At 47.6% G+C, this 20,765-nt stretch overlaps 1 pseudogene; it reads left to right on the top strand.

The window, feature by feature from the left end:
• Positions 1 to 2,551: 2,551 nt before the first annotated feature.
• The window catches only part of LOC147118502 (uncharacterized), a 70,487-nt pseudogene continuing 52,273 nt past the window's right edge, over positions 2,552 to 20,765 (top strand).

A 20,765-nucleotide genomic window follows, 5' to 3' on the forward strand; every position in this document is an offset into this window, starting at 1 on the left:
CTCAGTGGGTAGCACACTCGCCTCTGAGTCAGAAGGTTGTGGGTTCTAGTCCCACTCCAGGGACTTGAGCACATAAAGCTAGGCTGACACTCCAGTGCAGTGCTGAGGGAATGCTGCACTGTCGAAGGTGCTGTCTTTCTGATGAGACTTTAAACTGAGGCCCCGTCTGCTCTCTCAGGTGGATGTAAAAGATCCCATGGCACTATTTGAAGAAGAGTAGGGGAGTTATCCCCGGTGTCCTGGCCAATATTTATCCCTCAACCTACATAACAAAAACAGATTGCCTGGTTATTATCACATTGCTGTTTGTGGGAGCTTGCTGTGCACAAATTGGCTGCCGTGTTTCCCACATTACAACAGTGACTCCACTTCAAAAGTAATTCATTGGCTGTAAAGAGCTTTGAGATGTCTGGTGGTCGTGAAAGGCGCTATATAAATGCAAGTCTTTCTTTCATATATCCTTTTTCAATTTCCCTGCAGTCTCTGTATTCTCCTGGTTTTTGACTGTATTCTGTACCTGACATTTGTCGTAAACCTCCGTTTTCTGTTTTATTCTAACCTCGATATCCTTTGTCATCCAGGGAGCTCGAGCTTTGGACGCCCCATCTTTCCTCCTTATGGGAATATGCTTGGTTTGTACACGGTGTCAAATTTTGTTTTATAACGCTCCCGTGAAGCATGCTGGGACATTTTACTACATTAAAGATGTTATATAAATACAAATCGTTGTTATTGTCTGAAACTAACAAATTCCACAGAGGAAAAATAACAGTATTTTTACTCCCAAATATTAAATATTTTGTTCCATGAGGTTTAACTGCCTTTATTCATGAATTTAAAAAGTCTGTATTAAAACCTGAGCCAGTGTGTTGTGAGACAAAGAGCCTTGTGTCCAGTAAGGAGAATAAAGGCCCACAACCTCCCCTGGCCCCGGGCCCTGAACAAGGGACTGGAGAAACTTGCTGCCCTGCGGATCAGACAATCAGCCAGTGCTAGTCCCGCCCCTCGGGCTCCCCAATTGGTTGGAGGACCCGCCGCCGGCTCGCTCCTCCAGCCCCGCCCCGCTCGCTCACTATTGGTCAGAAGCTCCCATCAATCACCTGGGCAGTGTGAGCTGAGCATGCGCGGACCTTGGCAACAGCTGCTGACATATCAGGTGAGAGAACTCAGGGAGCGGGTTCATGAACCCCGGGGGGACGCGGGCCGCTCACACCCCGAGCTCAGGGAGCGGGTTCATGAACCCCGGGGGGACGCGGGCCGCTCACACCCCGAGCTCAGGGAGCGGGTTCATGAACCCCGGGGGGACGCGGGCTGCTCACACCCCGAGCTCAGGGAGCGGGTTCATGAACCCCGGGGGGACGCGGGCCGCTCACACCCCGAGCTCGGGGAGCGGGTTCATGAACCCCGGGGGGACGCGGGCTGCTCACACCCCGAGCTCAGGGAGCGGGTTCATGAACCCCGGGGGGAGGCGGGCCGCTCACACCCCGAGCTCAGGGAGCGGGTTCATGAACCCCGGGGGGACGCGGGCTGCTCACACCCCGAGCTCAGGGAGCGGGTTCATGAACCCCGGGGGGACGCGGGCTGCTCACACCCCGAGCTCAGGGATCGGGTTCATGAACCCCGGGGGGACGCGGGCTGCTCACACCCCGAGCTCAGGGAGCGGGTTCATGAACCCCGGGGGGACGCGGGCTGCTCACACCCCGAGCTCAGGGAGCGGGTTCATGAACCCCGGGGGGACGCGGGCCGCTCACACCCCGAGCTCAGGGAGCGGGTTCATGAACCCCGGGGGGACGCGGGACGCTCACACCCCGAGCTCGGGGAGCGGGTTCATGAACCCCGGGGGGACGCGGGCCGCTCACACCCCGAGCTCGGGGAGCGGGTTCATGAACCCCGGGGGGACGCGGGCTGCTCACACCCCGAGTGCGGCCCCAGGCCCCATTATTAAAACACTCAACATTATCCGCTTCACACACACGGGGTGAGCCTCAGGCCCTGAACAAGAGCCTCCGGGCCGGGCATTTGCCCTGAGCGGGGCGGCAGCTGCGGGGCTTTCTCCCGGTGATAGGCCCGGGGTAACGGCCGCCATTTTGAGAGGCTCAGGGGGCAGTAGGGCGCATGCACGGCCCCCTTGGCCAGGAACCAGGAGGAGGGAATCTTGTCAATTTCTATCCTGGACTCACAGTGATGGCTTTTGTAAACTCCTTTAACAGGCTGTGAGAAGGGCAGCATTTACACACTGCAAACTCACACCAAACATCACATCAAGATCTGACAGCCACTCCATTCATCAGGACCTGAATATCATCGGCCTCTGAATGTGAAAGGAGAAATGTTTGTCTGTTCTGTTTGTGGGGAAAGATTTCAAACATCAGTGTGACTGGAAAAGCACCGAGACACACACACCCGAGTGAGAGTGTTCCAGTGCACTGCCTGTGGAAAAAGCTTTAACCAGTTACACAGCCCGAAAAAACATCGCACCATTCACAGCGGGGAGAAACCGTACACGTGTTCTGTGTGTGGACAAGGCTTCAACCGATTTTCCAACCTGGAGAGACACAAGGACACCCGTACTATGGAGAAACCGTGGCAATGTGGAGATTGTGGGAAAGGATTCAGTTATCCATCACAGCTGGAAAATCATCGATGCCCTCACACCGGGGAGAGATTGTTCACCTACTCCGAGTGTGGGAAGGGATTCACTCGTTCATCCAATCTTCTGATGCACCAACACATTCACACCAGGGAGAGGCCGTTCACCTGCTCCGTGTGTGGAAAAGGATTCACTAAGTCATCCGAGCTTCTGACACACCAGCGAGTTCACACTGGGGAGAGGCCATTCTCCTGCTCTGTGTGTGGGAAGGGCTTCACTCGGACATCCATCCAGCTGAGACACCAGCGAGTTCACACTGGGGACAGGCCGTTCACTTGTTCCGTGTGTGGGAAGGGATTCACTCAGTTATCCACCCTGCTGAGACACCAGCGAGTTCACACTGGGGCGAGGCCATTCACCTGCTCCATGTATGGGAAGGGATTCACTCGGTCATCCCACCTGCTGAGACACCAGCGAGTTCACAAGTGACTGCAGCGGTTGGATTATGCTGTTATTGCGGCTATTAATCATATCTAGGACTGAACCGTGTTCATTCTGACAGTTGAGGTATGTTTCTGCTGATGTTAAACTCCAGCCCAGTTATATGGGTTATTAATATTCTTGATATATAGCTGATTGACTTGTTGGGACTGCAGTGTCCCTTTAAGAACCGCTATCTGATTTTGCCCCTTAATTCAGGGACTCGCATCAGAAATTTGTTTGCAATAAAATTATGAACTTTTACTTCAATGCTAAATTGATCTTTGGTACAATTCTTACTGACTTGCATGTTACACACAGTGGCACCTCCAGTATCCACCAGAAAGAAGGGGAATGGGAATTGGTGGAGAATCGAGAGTCCCCAAATGTTGCCGCTCCCGTCTGGTACAGCAATCCCCTCGACATGGGAATGGAAACATGTCCAATCATCAGCGAAGATTCACCAGGCTGATACCTGGGATGGCAGGAATGACGTATGAGGAGAGATTGGGTCGATTGGGCTTATATTCGCCAGAGTTTAGAAGAATGAGAGGGGATCTCACAGAAACTTATAAAATTCTAACAGGACTAGACAGACTAGATGCAGGAAGGATGTTCCCGATGGTCAGGGAGTCCAGAACCAGGGGTCACAGTATAAGGATAAGGGGTAAGCCATTTAGGGCAGAGATGAGGAGGAATTTCTTCACCCAGAGAGTGGTGACCCTGTGGAATTCTCTGCCACACAGGGCAGTTGAGGCCAATTCATTAAATATATTCAAGAAGGAGTTAGTTATATTTCTTAAGGCTAAAGGGATCAAGGGATATGGGGAGAAAGCAGGGACTGGGCACTGAATTTGGATGATCAGCCATGATCTCATTAAGTGGCAGAACAGGCTCAAGGGGCCGAATGGCCTACTCCTGCTCTGATCTTCTATTTTTCTAAGTAACAGCTGGGATTAATCTTTCTGGGCCAGTGGGATTGGTTTATATCAGACAGGAGGTGATTGGTGTCAGTGACTGTGGGGATGGTTTATATCAGACAGGAGGAGATTGGTGTCAGTGTCTGTGGGGTTGGTTTATATCAGACAGGCGGAGATTGGTGTCAGTGACTGTGGGGTTGGTTAATATCAGACAGGAGGAGATTGGTGTCAGTGACTGGGGTTGGTTTATATCAGACAGGAGGAGATTGGTGTCAGTGACTGTGGGGTTGGTTTATATCAGACAGGAGGTGATTGGTGTCAGTGACTGTGGGGTTGGTTTATATCAGACAGGAGGAGATTGGTGTCAGTGACTGGGGTTGGTTTATATCAGACAGGAGGAGATTGGTGTCAGTGACTGTGGGGTTGGTTAATATCAGACAGGAGGAGATTGGTGTCAGTGACTGTGGGGTTGGTTTATATCAGACAGGAGGAGATTGGTGTCAGTGACTGTGGGGTTGGTTTATATCAGACAGGCAAAAATTGGTGCCCTTGAGAAGGTGGTGGTGAGCCGCCTCCTTGAACCACTGCAGTCCGTGTGGTGATGGTCCTCCCACAGAGCTGTTAGGGAGGGAGTTCCAGGATTGTGACCCAGTGACGATGAAAGATGGGCGATATAATTCCATGTCGGTATGGTGTGTGACTTGGAGGGGTGCTTGGAGGTGGTGTTGATCCCCTGCACCTGCTGCCCTCGTCCCTCTAGATGGTGGAGGTGGCGGGTTTGGGAGGTGCTGCCGAAGAAGCCTTGGCGAGTTGCTGCAGCGCCTCTTGTCGATCAGAGGTTCTCACCCGGGGTCCGTGAGAAGGTTTCAAGGGGTGGGCCCAGAAACTCTCTCCCTCTTTCATTCTTTCTCCCACAAGCTCTTTCAAAGAGCCGGCACAGACATGATGGGCCGAATCACCTCCTTCTGTGCTGTTAGATTCTATGATCAGTGTGAAGTCGCTGGTGTCCCTTAAGGTTCTTAGAGCTTTTAAAGCTCTTCCCACAGTCAGAACATTTAAAGGGTCTCTCGTCAGTGTGAACTCGCTGATGTGCCAGCAGGTGGGATGACTCAGTGAATCCCTTCCCACACACAAAGCAGGAGAACGGCCTCTCATCAGTGAGAACTCGCTGGTGTCCCTTCAGATTCTGGGGGCTTTTAAAGCTCTTGCCACAGTCAGAACACTGAAATGGTCTCTCCCCAGTGTGAACTCGCTGGTGTGTTTGCAGGTGGGATGAACAAACAAATCCCTTTCCACACACGGAGCAGGTGAACGGACTGTCCCTGGTGTGACTGCGCCGTTGAGCTTCCAATGCAAATGGGGAACTGAATCCCTTCCCGCCGTCCGCACCTTTACCCGGTTTCTCCCTGGTGTGACGGTGCACGTGTCTCACCAGGTCAGGCAATCGGCTGAATCCGCGTCCACACACTGAACACGTGTGCGGTTTGTCATCGCTGCGATCGCTGCTTTCTCCTTCCATGTGCAAAGACCGATGATATTCAGGTCCTGATGAATCGAGCGACTCTGTCAGATCGTGATGTGATGTTTGGTCTGAGCTTCCCGCCTGTAACTGCTCTTCTATAACCCTGTAAATTGAGTTCAGAAAAGGATCAGAGGCAAACTGTTGTTTAATTTTCCCCTTTCCGAACCTAGGGGCAGTGAAGCTGATTTTCAGGCCCTAGCTGCTGCACAGGTTGGTTGAAAGGATCAATGGTAATGGCGGCTGTAATACCCACAAGCCCCAGCACTGCAGAAAGCGCTCTGTTGACGCTGAGTCCCGCGCATGTGCTCATGGCACCCGCGCTCTCCCTCCTGCTCCACAATCACCCATCCCGATCGGTCCACAACGCGCATGCTCAGCACACAAAACCCCGTGGTTGGAACATCGGGAGCGCATGTGGAGCCGCAACATCTGGTACATGTGCGCGGCTCTGGTGGGGGGCGAGTCGGTGTTTTGCCTCAGCCGCCAGGGAGGTGCGCATGCGCAGGACGACCCAACATTCTTTCGTGGATGATACAAAAATTGGTAGGGTGGTAAATAGCGAGGAGGGTAGCCTCAGTCTGCAGGACGATATAGATGGGTTGGTCAGATGGGCGGAACAGTGGCAAATGGAATTTAACCCGGAAAAGTGCGAGGTGATGCACTTTGGGGGGACTAACAAGGCAAAGGAATACACAATGAATGGAAAGACCCTAGGCAAGACGGAGGGTCAGAGGGATCTGGGTGTGCAAGTACACAGATCCCTGAAGGCGGCGGAACAGGTGGATAAGGTGGTAAAAAAGGCATATGGGATACTTGCCTTCATTAGCCGAGGCATTGAATATAAGAGCAAGGAGGTTATGATGGAGCTGTATAAAACACTGGTTAGGCCACAGCTGGAATATTGTGTGCAGTTCTGGTCGCCACACTACAGGAAGGATGTGATCGCGTTAGAGAGGGTGCAGAGGAGGTTCACCAGGATGTTACCAGGGCTGGAGCGCTTCAGCTATGAAGAGAGACTGGGCAGGTTGGGTTTGTTTTCCTTGGAGCTGAGGAGGCTGAGGGGGGACATGATTGAGGTGTACAAAATTATGAGGGGCATAGATAGGATGGATGCTGAGGAGCTTTTTCCCTTAGTAAAGGGGTCAATAACTAGGGGGCATAGATTCAAGGTAAAGGGCGGGAGGTTTAGAGGGGATTTGAGAAAGAACTTTTTCACCCAGAGGGTGGTTGGAGTCTGGAACTCACTGCCTGAAAGGGTTGTGGAGGCAGAAACCCTCACAACATTTAAGAAACATTTGGATGTGCACTTGAAATGCCATAGCATACAAGGCTACGGGCCAAATGCTGGAATATGGGATTAGATTAGACAGGGCTTGATGGCCGGCGCGGACACGATGGGCCGAAGGGCCTCTATCCGTGCTGTATTACTCTATGACTCTATGACTCTTCCTGTCAGCAATCACTCCCTTGTTTCTTTAATAAAAACAGAAACTGCTGGAAATACTCAGCAGGTCAGGCAGCATGTCTGGAGACAGAAACAGAGTTAACGTTTCAGGTCGATGACCTTTCGTCAGAACTGCTTGTTCTTTAGTGTCAGCCAGTGGTTCAGTGGGTAGCAGTCTCGCCTCTGAGTCAGAAAGTTGTGGGTTCAAGTTCCACTCCAGAGACTTGAGCACAAAAATCTAGGCTGGCACTCCAGTGCAGTGATGAGGGAGTGCGACACTGTCGGAGGTGCCGTCTTTCCCATGAGGCGTTAAACTGAGACCCCGTCTGCTCTCTCGGGTGGATATAAAAGATCCCATGGCATTATTTCAAGAAAGACTTGCATTTATATAGTGCTTTCGTGACCATCAGATTGTCTTGAAGTGCTTTACAGCCAATGAAGTACTACAATGAAGTAGTCACTGTTGTAATGTGGGAAAGAGCAGGGCAGTTATCCCCAGTCTCCGAGCCAATGTTTATCTCTCAATCAACATAAAAAGATAGATTATCTGGTCATCATCACATTGCTGTTTGTGGGAGCTTGCTGTGCACCAATTGACTGCCGCGTTTCTTACATTACAACAGTGACTACACTTCAAATGTAAAACACTTTGGGACGTCCGGTAGTGGTGAAAGGCGCTATATAAATGCAAGTCTTTCTTTCTTCACTGGTCTCACCAGTGACCTCTTCTAGCTGATGGTTGATTGACATTACAAGAGGATTTTGAGTACAGGAGTAAAGAAGTCTTATTCCAATTATACAGGGCCTTGGTGAGACCACACCTGGACTATTGTGTACAATTTTGGTCTCCTTACCTAAGGAAGGATATACTTGCCATAGAGGGAGTGCAACAAAGGTTCACGAGATTGATTCCTGGGATGGCGGGACTGTCGTATGAGAAGAGATCGAGTAAACTAGGCCTGTATTCTCTTGAATTCAGAAGAATGAGAGGGGATCTCATTGAAGCATACAGAATTATTACAGGGCTTGATAGGATGGATGCTGGGAGAATGTTTCCCTTGGCTGGGGAGTCTAGAACCAGGGGCCACAGCTTCAGGATAAAGGGTCGGCCATTCAGGACTGAGATGAGAAGAAATTTCTTCACACAGAGGGTGGTGAATCTTAGGAATTCTCTACCCCAGAGGGCTGTGGAGGCTCAGTCATTGGGTATATTCACAACAGAAGTTGATAGATTTCTGACCAGTAAGGGCATCAAGGGATATGGGGATAGGGCCGGTGAATGGAGTTGAGGTGATGATCAGCCATGATCTCATTGAATGGTGGAGCAGTCTCGAAGGGCTGAATGGCCACTCCTGCTCCTACTGGGGACAGCGAGAGTCCGTGCATGCGCACACGGGACTGCGATTTGGGCCGAGTCCGGCACAGCGACCCCTCCCGGTCACCAAGGGTAACAACCGCACATGCCCAGAGGAGACCAACCCCCTCCCCCACACAGAGCTGCGCCTGCGCACTCGGATCCTGTCGGACGGAGTCGGCGCGGGGCATTCCGGGAAAGGTCTTGGTGTCGGTTATAGAGTTGCGATCGGTGATGCAAAGTGAGTTTTCTCCGCTCCAATTGGGTGGAGAATCGCGCGGGGTGGGGGAAGGGGTGGATCGGGAGAGAATAAGGAGAAATAGAAAAATCTGAGAGTCCGTGAGGCCCCGAACGAGCGCACTCAGTTGGACGGCGCACGTGATCTCATCGGGGACACGTGATCCAGCCCCACGGCCTGATCGACGGGAGCTTCCGACCAATAGGGAGCGAGCGGGGCGGGGCTGGAGGAGCGAGGCGGCGGCGGGTCCTCCAATCAATCGGGGAGCCCGAGGGGCGGGACTAGCGCCGGCTGATTGTCTGATCTGCAGGGCAGCGAGTTTCTCCAGTCCCTTGTTCAGGGCCCGGGGCCAGGGGAGGCTGTGGGCCTTTATTCCCCTTGGACACAAGGCTCTTTGTCTCACAACACACTGGCTCAGGTTTTAATAGAGACTTTTTAAATTCATCAATATAAGCAGATAAAACCCGTGCTTCTGGAGAAAAAACTTTTAAATATTTTATAGAATCATAGAATGGTTACAGCACAGAAGGAGGCCATTTGGCCCGTCGAGCCCGTGCCGGCTCTCTGCAAGATCACTTCAGCGAGTCCCACTCCCCGCCCTTTCCCCGTAACCCTGCACATTTCTTTACTTCAGGTACTTATCCAATTCCCTTTTGAAAGCCGTGATTGAATCTGCCTCCACCACCCTTTCAGGCCGTGCATTCCAGATCCTAACCACTCGCTGCATAAAAAAGTTTTTCCTCATGTCGCCTTTGGTTCTTCTGCCAATCCCCTTAAATCTGTGTCCTCTGGTTCTCGACCCTTCCACCAATGGGAACAGTTTCTCTCTATCTACTCTGTCCAGAACCCTCATGATTTTGAACACCTCTATCAAATCTCCTCTCAACCTTCTCTGCTCTAAGGAGAACAACCCCAGCTTCTCGAGTCTATCCACATAACTGAAGTCCCTCATCCCTTATCCCTGGAACCATTCTTGTAAATCTTTTCTGCACCATCTCTAAGACCTTCACATCCTACGTAAAGTGCGGTGCCCAGAATTGGACACAATACTCCAGTTGAGGCCGAACCAGTGTTTTATAAAGGTTCATCATAACTTCCTTGCTTTTTGACTCTGTGCCTCTATTTATAAAGCCCAGGATCCCGGATGCTTTTTTAACCGCTTTCTTAACCTGCCCTGCCACCTTCAACGATTTGTGCACACATACCCCCAGGTCTCTCTGTTCATGCACATAGAAACATAGAAGATAGGAGCAGGAGTAGGCCATTCGGCCCCTCGAGCCTGCTCCACCATTTAATGAGATCATGGCTGATCATCCAAATTCAGTACCCTGTCCCTGCTTTCTCCCCATATCCCTTGATTCCTTTAGCTTTAAGAAATATATCTAACTCCTTCTTGAATATATTTAATTAATTGGCCTCCACTGCCTTCTGTGGTAGAGAATTCCATAGGTTCACCACTCTCTGGGTGAAGAAATTCCTCCTCATCTCAGTCCTACATGGCTTACCCCTTATTCTTAGACTGTGACCCCTGGTTCTGGACTCCCCCGCCATCGGGAACATCCTTCCTGCATCTAGTCTGGCTAGTCCTGTTAGAATTTTATACGTTTCAATGAGATCCCCTCTCATTCTTCTGAATGCCAGCGAATATAAGCCCAATCGACCCAATCTCTCCTCATATGTCATTCCTGCCATCCCAGGTATCAGTCTGGTGAATCGTTCCTGCACTCCCTCCATGGCAAGAACATCCTTCCTCAGATAAGGCGACCAAAACTGCACACAGTACTCAAGTTGTGGTCTCACCAAGACCCTGTACAACTGCAGCAAGACATCCTCTCGCTATGAAGGCCAACACACCATTTGCCTTCTTAACTGCCTGCTGCACCTGCATGCTTACCTTCAGCGACTGGTGCACAAGGACACCCAAGTCTCATTGCACTTCCCCTTCTCCCAATCTATTGCCAGTCAGATAATATGCTGCCTTCCTGTTTTTGCCACCAAAGTGGATAACCTCACTTTTATCCACATTATACCGCATCTGCCCAATCACCCAACCTGTCCAAATCATACTGGAGTTTATCTGCATCCTCCTCACAGCACAGACGCCCACCCAGCTTTGTGTTGTCTGCAAACTTAGAGATATTACATCTAGTTCCCTCGTCTAGATCATTAATATATATTGTGTATAGCTGTGGTCCTAGCACCGATCTCTGCGGTACCCCACTAGTCACTGCCTGCCACTCGGAAAAAGACCCGTTTGTTCCAACTCTTTGCTTCCTGTCTGCCAACTAGTTATCTATCCAAGTCAGTACCTTACCCCCAATCCCATGTGCTTTAACTTTGCACGCCAATCTCTTATGTGGGACCTTATCGAAAGCCTTCTGAAAGTCCAAATACACCACATCAAGTGGTTCTCTCTTATCTATTCTACCAGTTACATCCTGAAAAAATTCCAGTAAATTAGTCAAGCACCATTTACCTTTTGTAAATCCATGTTGACTTTGTCCGATCCTGTCACTGTTTTCCAAATGCCCTGCTGTTACATCTTTTACAATGGACTCTAGCATTTTCCCCACTACCGGTGTCAGTGATCTCCCATCAGATTAATGTGCTTCTGCTGTGTGTGTGTTTAACAAAGTGCACGAAGCAGTTCATAAGGTGGGGAACCAGTGAGTGTAGAACTGAACCCATTCGGAGTCAGCACCTTCAGGGGAGGAGAGGGAGGGGAACCAGTGAGTGTAGAACTGAACCCAGCCAGAGTCAGCACCTTCAGGGGCGGAGAGGGAGGGGAACCAGTGAGTGTAGAACTGAACCCAGCCAGAGTCAGCACCTTCAGAGGAGGAGAGGGAGGGGAACCAGTGAGTGTAGAACTGACCCCAGCCAGAGTCAGCACCTTCAGGGGAGGAGAGGGAGGGGAACCAGTGAGTGTAGAACTGACCCCAGCCAGAGTCAGCACCTTCAGGGGAGGAGAGGGAGGGGAACCAGTGAGTGTCAAACTGAACCCAGCCAGAGTCAGCACCTTCAGGGGCGGAGAGGGAGGGGAACCAGTGAGTGTAGAACTGACCCCAGCCAGAGTCAGCACCTTCAGGGGAGGAGAGGGAGGGGAACCAGTGAGTGTAGAACTGAACCCAGCCGGAATCAGCACCTTCAGGGGAGGAGAGGGAGGAGAACCAGTGAGTGTAGAACTGACCCCAGCCAGAGTCAGCACCTTCAGGGGAGGAGAGGGAGGGGAACCAGTGAGTGTAGAACTGACCCCAGCCAGAGTCAGCACCTTCAGGGGAGGAGAGGGCAATGGAACCAGTGAATGTAGAACTGAACCCAGCCAGAGTCAGCACCTTCAGAGGAGGAGAGGGAGGGGAACCAGTGAGTGTAGAACTGACCCCAGCCAGAGTCAGCACCTTCAGGGGAGGAGAGGGAGGGGAACCAGTGAGTGTAGAACTGACCCCAGCCAGAGTCAGCACCTTCAGGGGAGGAGAGGGCGGGGAACCAGTGAATGTAGAACTGAACCCAGCCAGAGTCAGCACCTTCAGGGGCGGAGAGGGAGGGGAACCAGTGAGTGTAGAACTGAACCCAGCCAGAGTCAGCACCTTCAGGGGAGGAGAGGGAGGGGAACCAGTGAGTGTAGAACTGACCCCAGCCAGAGTCAGCACCTTCAGGGGAGGAGAGGGCAGGGAACCAGTGAGTGTAGAACTGACCCCAGCCAGAGTCAGCACCTTCAGGGGAGGAGAGGGAGAGGAACCAGTGAGTGTCAAACTGAACCCAGCCAGAGTCAGCACCTTCAGGGGAGGAGAGGGAGGGGAACCAGTGAGTGTAGAACTGAACCCAGCCAGAGTCAGCACCTTCAGGGGAGGAGAGGGAGGGGAACCAGTGAGTGTGGAACTGAACCCAGCCAGAGACAGCGCCTTCAGGGGATGAGAGGGAGGGGAACCAGTGAGTGTAGAACTGAACCCAGCCAGAGTCAGCACCTTCAGGGGATGAGAGGGATGGGAACCAGTGAGTGTAGAACTGAACCCAGCCAGAGTCAGCACCTTCAGGGGAGGAGAGAGAGGGGAACCAGTGAGTGTAGAACTGAACCCAGCCAGAGTCAGTACCTTCAGGGGAGAAGAGGGCGGGGAACCAGTGAGTGTAGAACTGACCCCAGCCAGAGTCAGCACCTTCAGGGGAGGAGAGGGAGGGGAACCAGTGAGTGTAGAACTGAACCCAGTCAGAATCAGCACCTAGAATTGTCTGTTCTGAATTTCTATCCTGGACTCTCAGTCATGACTTTTGTAAACTCCTTTTACAGGATATTAGAAGGGGAGGATTTGCAGATGGGAAACTTAAACCAAACATCACATCAAGATCTGACCGAGGCTCTCGATACATTTGGACGTGAATAATATCGGCCTTTGAATGTGGACGGAGAAATGTTTTAACCAATTACAGAGCCTGTAAAATCATCGCACCGTTCACAGCGAGGAGAAACCGTACACGTGTTCTGTGTGTGGACGAGGCTTCAACTGATCATCCAACCTGGAGAGACACAAGGACACCCGCACCATGGAGAAACCGTGGAAATGTGGGGACTGTGGGAAGGGATTCACTTACCCGTCTGAGCTGAAAACTCATCGCTACCGGCCGTTCACCTGCTCCGTGTGTGGGAAGGGATTCACTAACTCATCCCACCTTCTGAGACACCAGCGAGTTCACACTGACGAGAGACCTTTTAAATGCTCCAACTGTGCGAACTGCTTTAAAAGCTCTGAGGAACTGATTCAACACCAGCGAGTTCACACCGACGATAAACCATTCAATTGCTCTCACTGTGGGAAGAGATTTAGGCAGTCATCCAATCTCATTGTACACCAACGCACTCACACTGGGGAAAGGCCGTTCACCTGCTCCATGTGTGGGAAGAGATTCAATCAGTCATCCAACCTACTGACACACCAGCGACTTCACAACGGGGAGAGGCCGTTCATCTGCTCTGTGTGTGGGAAGAGATTCACTTGTTCATCCACCCTGCTGACACACCAGTGAGTTCACACTGGGGAGAGGCAGTTCACCTGCTCCGTGTGTAGGAAGAGATTCAATCAGTCATCCAACCTACTGACACACCAGCGAGTTCACATGTGACTGCATGGGTTGGATTCTGCTGTTAATCACATCCAGGACTGAACCATGTTCATTCTCAGAGTTGGGGTTTGCATCTGCTGATGTTAATATCCCTATAACTGGGCTGGAGTTTAATATTCTGGATATATAGCTGATTGACTTCTCAGGGCTGCAGTGTCCCTCTGAACATAAGAATATAAGAACATAAGAAATAGGAGCAGGAGTAGGCCAATCGGCCCCTCGAGCCTGCTCCACCATTCAATAAGATCATGGCTGATCTGATCCTAACCTCAAATCTTCTATCACTCTCCATCCCACCCGAACCCATGTGATCTCCCGGGAGAGGCGAAAAACCAGATAAAAAACCAAATGGCCAATTTGGGAGAAAAAATCTGGGAAATTCCTCTCCGACCCATCTAGGCGATCGAAACTCTTCCAGGAGATCACTCTGTCCCTATATTTGAGAACCGCTGTCTGTGATCTTTTCCCCTTAATTCAGGGACTTTGATCAGAAATTCATTTACAAAAAAATTATGAATTTTACTTCAATCCTAAATTAATCTCTGGTACAACATTTACAATTCAGTGTCTGAAAGTTTCCACTGATTTACATCTCCAACTAGAAAGTGCTGATTAATCCTTGCTGACAATTCTTACTGACTTGCACATTACACACAGTGGCACCTCCATTATCCACCAGACAGAAGGGGAATGGGAATTGGTGGAGAATCGAGAGACCCAAATGTTGCCTCCACCATCTGGTACAGCAATCCCTTCGGCACGGGAATGGAGACAAGTCCAATCCAAGTAATGGGCTGAGTTTAATCTTTCTGGGCCTGTGGGGTTGGTTTATATCAGACAGGAGATTGGTGTCAGTGACTGTGGGGTTCGTTTATATTGACAGGATGTGATTGGTGCCAGTGACTGTGGGGCTGGTTTATATCAGACAGGAGGAGATTGGTGTCAGTGACTGTGGAGCTGGTTTATATTGACAGGAGGCGATTGGTGCCAGTGACTGTGGGGCTGGTTTATATCAGACAGGAGGAGGTTGGTGTCAGTGACTGTGGGGTTGGTTTTGAAGGGGTTAAAATGAATCCTCTCAGAATTCAGACAGCCGCCAGCAGAATTAAAATCAGAACAAAGGAGTGGGGTCATGTGAAGATGAACGAGAACTAAAAGAAACCAGGTGGCGATAAGGAATATCACAATAAAAATTGACTTACGTAAAAAGGCAAAACTAAACAAAGGACAGAGTGAAAAGTGCTACTTTCTTATGTGAAAAACAAAGATAAGACGCAGCTGTGGGACAAGACAGAATGTGTGTTAAGCGATAAGAAATGTGCTGCTTTAGCTAAAATTGTAGACACAGCAGAATATAGGGGTCATGGGAATTTGACCTGTGACCAAAGGCATAGTAAGATGTAACTAACTTTTAACCACAAGCATGACTAATACTGAAAAGAACAAGTAAGCCATATGTGATCAGGTGATTATTGTAATAAAATGTGATTGGATGAAAATAGAATAAAAAGCTGTACCAACCAAGAGAGAACGAGAATGGTATCACTAGACCACGGGGTCTATGACCTTCTCCCAGAACGTTCTGTTAATAAACTGTGTACTTTTACTTTAAGACAGACTCGAGTGAATTTATTTTTCACCAACAAATTGGCGCTGCGAGCAGGGTGCTATGGAACTGAAAGACTGTCCGCACCAGTGAAGCCGGACGAGAAGTCAAATTCTGACCGTCCAGAAATTGAGTCATCTGGGAAGGTGGAGGGACAGTGCCGTAGCATCACGAATCAAGTGAAAGTCTGTAAGAGGTGAGAGAACACAGTTGTGTGAGTGTGGATCGCATGAACTAAGGGAACACTGTGTAGCGATAGAGGTCGCGAAGGAATGAGTGATTGACTTGATCGACAAGGACAAGGAGGGTGCCTGTCTCATCGATCCTAGCCTGAGCCGGAAGTAAGAGGGCGATTGGGCCCCACGTGATGGCCAGGATCAAGTAGGCTGAGAGACTCCAAAGTACCCTAGGATCGTGAAGTCAATGAATGTATGTGTGCTTAATTATGATTAATTAACCACTTAAATAGTCTTTTACAACTACCGGGGGTGTTACTAGAGGTAAGACGGAGGGGAGAAATCCCAGGTCACGGACATACCACGAATAAAGACAGGATCACGGCAAACCCGCACAGAGAAACGCAGCAGAGTAGGTAAGACTGACGTAGGACTGGATATGGCGTCGGGGAAAGAGATGGAATGGGGACCCCCTGGGTCCCTTACCAGGCTCTATGCAGACGACCGGAAGGGTTTGATAGACAAGATGAAAAAGGATGGATGGGATCCGTCTAAGGTACCAGTGTACCAACGAGAATGGTGGGAGACACAAAAGGGAAGTAAGACAAAGAAAGCGGGAGTTATATTGGTACACCAATTAGTAACGGTCATTCAAAAGACCGAGGAAATTAAAACGAAAATCTACAGGAGCAGGTGACAAAATTAGAGGGAAAAAAAATTGGCAAAACTAAAGGATAAACAAGGAGAAAGAAGATAGGGACACCGATGGAAAAAGATGGAAAAAAAGAGAAACTTAAAGTTTTACTGACATGGAAGTTATTAACATTTGTGCTCAGACAAATAAAACACAAGATTTACTGAGTGAAAGGAACCTTAAAAAATGCTGGTATTTCAGTTTGTGTGTTAAAGTGTGAAAGTTTTCCTGACTATGAATGTTTAAGAAGTTACAGTATTTCTTTTGTCTGAAAGTCTGTCTTTAAAAGAAAGATTCTGTTATGTTTGTTTTAGCTCCACCCACTTCTCTATGTTAAAAGCGTTTAAAAACTTTTGTCTTGTCTTGGATTTTGGAAGTTTTAAGAATGTGCGAATAAGATTGCGCCCCAAGAATTGGAAAAAAAACCTTTGAATTAATTTAAGTTAAGCTGGTGTGTAAAAACTGAGAAGAGCAACAAAAAGTTTGTTTAACAAAAGACTCAGTTTCAGTCTAAGATTTAACCTTGGAGTCACGGTTGCTATGGTGAAATCTTCTAAAGCAGTTTGATTTGATTTGTTTAAATGTGAAAAACTAATTTTCCTCCAGTTAAAGTCAATGTTTTTACAGTATTTTGGAAAGACATCTGAAGAAAGGACAATAAGAAAATATGATGTAATTTACTGTTTTCTGCAAGAATGTGCTATTTTGTTTTGTTTGTCTGTTCATAGTTTTACAAAAGATAAGCTTCTGCCTTAAAGTTACAGTTGCCAATGTGCTTGGAAGGAAATTAATTTGAATGTTTACAAGGTCTGGATTAAATTGGAGTTATGAGGTTAATTAACCTATTAAAACCAGACTTTCATTGTGGCCACGGTGAAATTTTGGTTGGTGTAAATTTGTGTAGACTGCAGACTGCATTGAATAAGATAACTCCGCTCCGCAAGCACATCCGACAGTTGCAGAGTTCCTTACAAAGACTTACTTAGCTTGTGAACTTTGCTCAATCCCGTCTTTCTTCACTGTCCATATTACCTCCGTGTTTGTGTTTAGTTAAAGTGTGAAAACACAACTGTCTTTTGATCAGGAAATTTTTTTTTTTGATTTACGTGAATTGACGCAGTTGCGTGCATTTGATAATGTTTTGCTCCACCTTCTTAAAAACCTGCAAAGGAGTTAACCCTTTTCACTGACAGCTGTTTAAGTTCAGCAAGCAACAACTTTAGTATGAAATCTAAAGATATTGGACATTATTAAATTTAAGTTTCTTAATTTTAAGTTATTATTTCACCACAGTGACAGAGGGAAAATTAAGATTTGATAAATTAACCCCTTGGGCTCTAGGCAGAGTCACAGTGGATTCCCTTCTTTCTTTTGTTATATGAAAGTTACCTTGTAAACTAATTGCAGCACTTCTGTCTCTAATGTTAAAAGCACTGTGTAAGCTACCTAGCCTGAGAATCACTTGTTTCTGAAATTGGAAATGGAAGATAAATTGATAGAGATGAAATTGAACATTGACAAAACCAATGAAAAAATGGACTCAGGCACTATATATTTGGTTACTTTTGGGAAAATAAAAGATCCTCTAAAAATAATGATAATAAAATGTGTTAATAACTTGGATCAAGTGAGAACGTTTGATCTATGTTTTCTATCTTAAATATTGTACTGGACAGTAAAGTTTTTCCAGGACTCATGAATGAGATATGAATGGTAATTAAAGGAAAGTGATTGAGAGTGTAAGATTGAAACAGGAGAATTACACTACTGAATGGGAATTTTCAAAACTTTCTAGTGAAAGTCAGGAAAATGTAGTTAAGAATAGTAAATTGATAGCTTTCTCTTGGAGACATTTGTGTCCCTGCCTTTAATGAACTTTTAAGAAAACTGAATTTGATAGCCTGGCCACTACCCAAGACATCGGGACCATGCAGAGGAAGATGAGCAAAGATCTCCAGGCGACTACAATCTTTCGATAAGATACCTGAAAGCCCGAGAAAGGCTTGTATCGGATGGCACGTGTGGCATGATATTGAGATACCGGTATGAGTGTGCAAATGTGATTCAATACGTATGAGGTAATTACCATCCAGGAATGTATGTTGAGTTTGCACTGAAGAACGGGTCTCAGACATGCTCAGTTACTTGACAACAGCAAGACATGAAATGGTTAATGTGGCTCAGGAGAGCGAGACAACTTTTAAAGTATACTCCATCGAGAAACTAATTAATGAAACAATCAGAATAGAGTTAAATACACGGGTACCTGTTAGAGGGATTGAAGTTGAAGTGGAGAGTTGCATGGGATCTGGATTGGTACAATCGAGGGCTAAGGAGAAATCATGTTTAGTAAGAATTATCCACAAGATGGATACGAGCAAAAGAGAGATCTGGAGAATCTTTTAAATCCATGATTTGTTGATTAGATGTTAAACTATAATGTATTTGATATGATTGTAAGACTGAATTTAACTGTGACTGTAATAATTGTGTTTTGTAGGTAACAGAGCGTGGGAAAAACCAGTACGAATCCAGTATGAGGTGATTTTAGTGGTGCCTCCTGTGTCACTACTACTGCAATTACCATGCTTTACGGGTCTAACAGGACCTGTCCCATCAACCAACACGTTTTTAAGTATGAGCTACACAATTGTGTGGCACAATTCGGATACTCGGATATGATATTCCCCTGTAGTTTGTGGGTTTCAGTGAGCTCATGATGCGACTGAACTCCTCCCTAAAGCATTTTTATGTTTTGGAGTAAGACAACTCGAGAATAGATATTGAAATTGACAGCATAGGGGACAACTCACATTGGTGGGATATTGGGCTTAATACATCAGCACACCCTTAGGTTTGTATTATTTCACATGCTCTGGTAGTTAACCAACTTGTAATGATAGAGTATTTGATATATGTAATGTGTGTAGTAAGACTTTGATACATAAGCCAATTGGGTACTCATGCCCATGACTGACAAGCACTAACAAATTAATTGAGCACACCGAAAGAGAAGATCCGAAGCAATGTAGAGGAGACCCCAGGCGGGGTAACATCAGGAAAGATAGAAGAAACAGAGGAAAACCCAGGCGGGGCAGAATTGGAACACCGGAACAGTGAACTGAATTCGAGTAAGGGGTCAGAGGTTGCTCCGTCTCCTCAAAGGAATGGACTGTAAGGAAGGGAGAAATCTTCAAGACTCCCTACTAACTAATGCCCAAGTTGAGAGAGCAATAAGAGCTGGCTAGATTAGTCAAGAGCCGATTGTGAGAAGTCAATTAAGGTATTTCCTTCTCAAAAAAGGGAATTGTAAGAAATAGCTGTTAGATTCAAAGATGGGTTTTGTCAAGCATCAAAAGATGGTAAAATGCAAGGAAACAGGGAGGATAGCACCTGCTACATAACAAGGAGCCACGAAACCCCAGGGGAAGGTTGGTGGAGTTGGCTATTTGGAGGATCTTGGGGTTCATATCTGACGCATGGAGTTATAATTGTTATTATAGCTTTAGTATTATTTTGTGTTATGATGACGGTTTTGAATGCATGTTGTAGGGCAGCTATGTCCCGAATAGTGCCGGTTGCTACAGTTGATATAATTGATATTGAGCCAGAAACCAAACAGTTAATGCGGGATAATGAATTGACAGAAGTAGGTATATACATGTAAAGCTCTTCGGTCATTTGCACAGACTACCACGCCCAGCACAACAAGATAGACAGAGGGGAAAGACTAACTTAGGTACTAAGCTTAAGCCATCAGTATAGGAGTAATCCCGGGGATGGTAAAAGTGGAAAAGAAGTTGGTATCCCTAGCCAAAGTCTAAATTTGGTGCCGGACCAACAGGAGGGACTGAAGGGGTTAAAATGAATCCTCTCAGAATTCAGACAGCCGCCAGCAGAATTAAAATCAGAACAAAGGAGTGGGGTCATGTGAAGATGAACGAGAACTAAAAGAAACCAGGTGGCGATAAGAAATATCACAATAAAAATTGACTTACGTAAAAAGGCAAAACTAAACAAAGGACAGACTGAAAAGTACTACTTTCTTATGTGAAAAACAAAGATAAGACGCAGCTGTGGGACAGGACAGAATGTGTGTGTTAAGCGATAAGAAATCTGCTGCTTTAGCTAAAATTGTAGACACAGCAGAATGTAGGGGTCATGGGAATTTGACCTGTGACCAAAGGTATAGTAAGATGTAACTAACTTTTAACCACAAGCATGACTAATACTGAATAGAACAAGTAAGCCATATGTAATCAGGTGATTATTGTAATACAAATAGAATAAAAAGCTGTACCAACCAAGAGAGAACGAGAAGGGTATCACTAGACCGTGGGGGTCTATGATCTTCTCCCAGAATGTTCTGTTAATAAACTGTGTACTTTTACTTTAAGACAGACTCGAGTGAATTTGTTTTTCACCAACAGTTTATATCAGAGAGGAGGAGATTGGTGTTAGTGACTGTGGGGCTGGTTTATATCAGACAGGAGGAGATTGGTGTCTGTGACTGTGGGGTTGGTTTATATCAGACAGGAGGAGATTGGTGTCAGTGACTATGGGATTGGTTTATATCAGACAGGAGGAGATTGGTGTCAGTGACTGTGGGGTTGGTTTATATCAGACAGG

The sequence above is a fragment of the Somniosus microcephalus genome, chromosome 4 (assembly GCF_052327205.1).
Source record: "Somniosus microcephalus isolate GS21.2 chromosome 4, FLI_Smic_1.0, whole genome shotgun sequence".
NCBI lineage: Eukaryota > Metazoa > Chordata > Chondrichthyes > Squaliformes > Somniosidae > Somniosus > Somniosus microcephalus.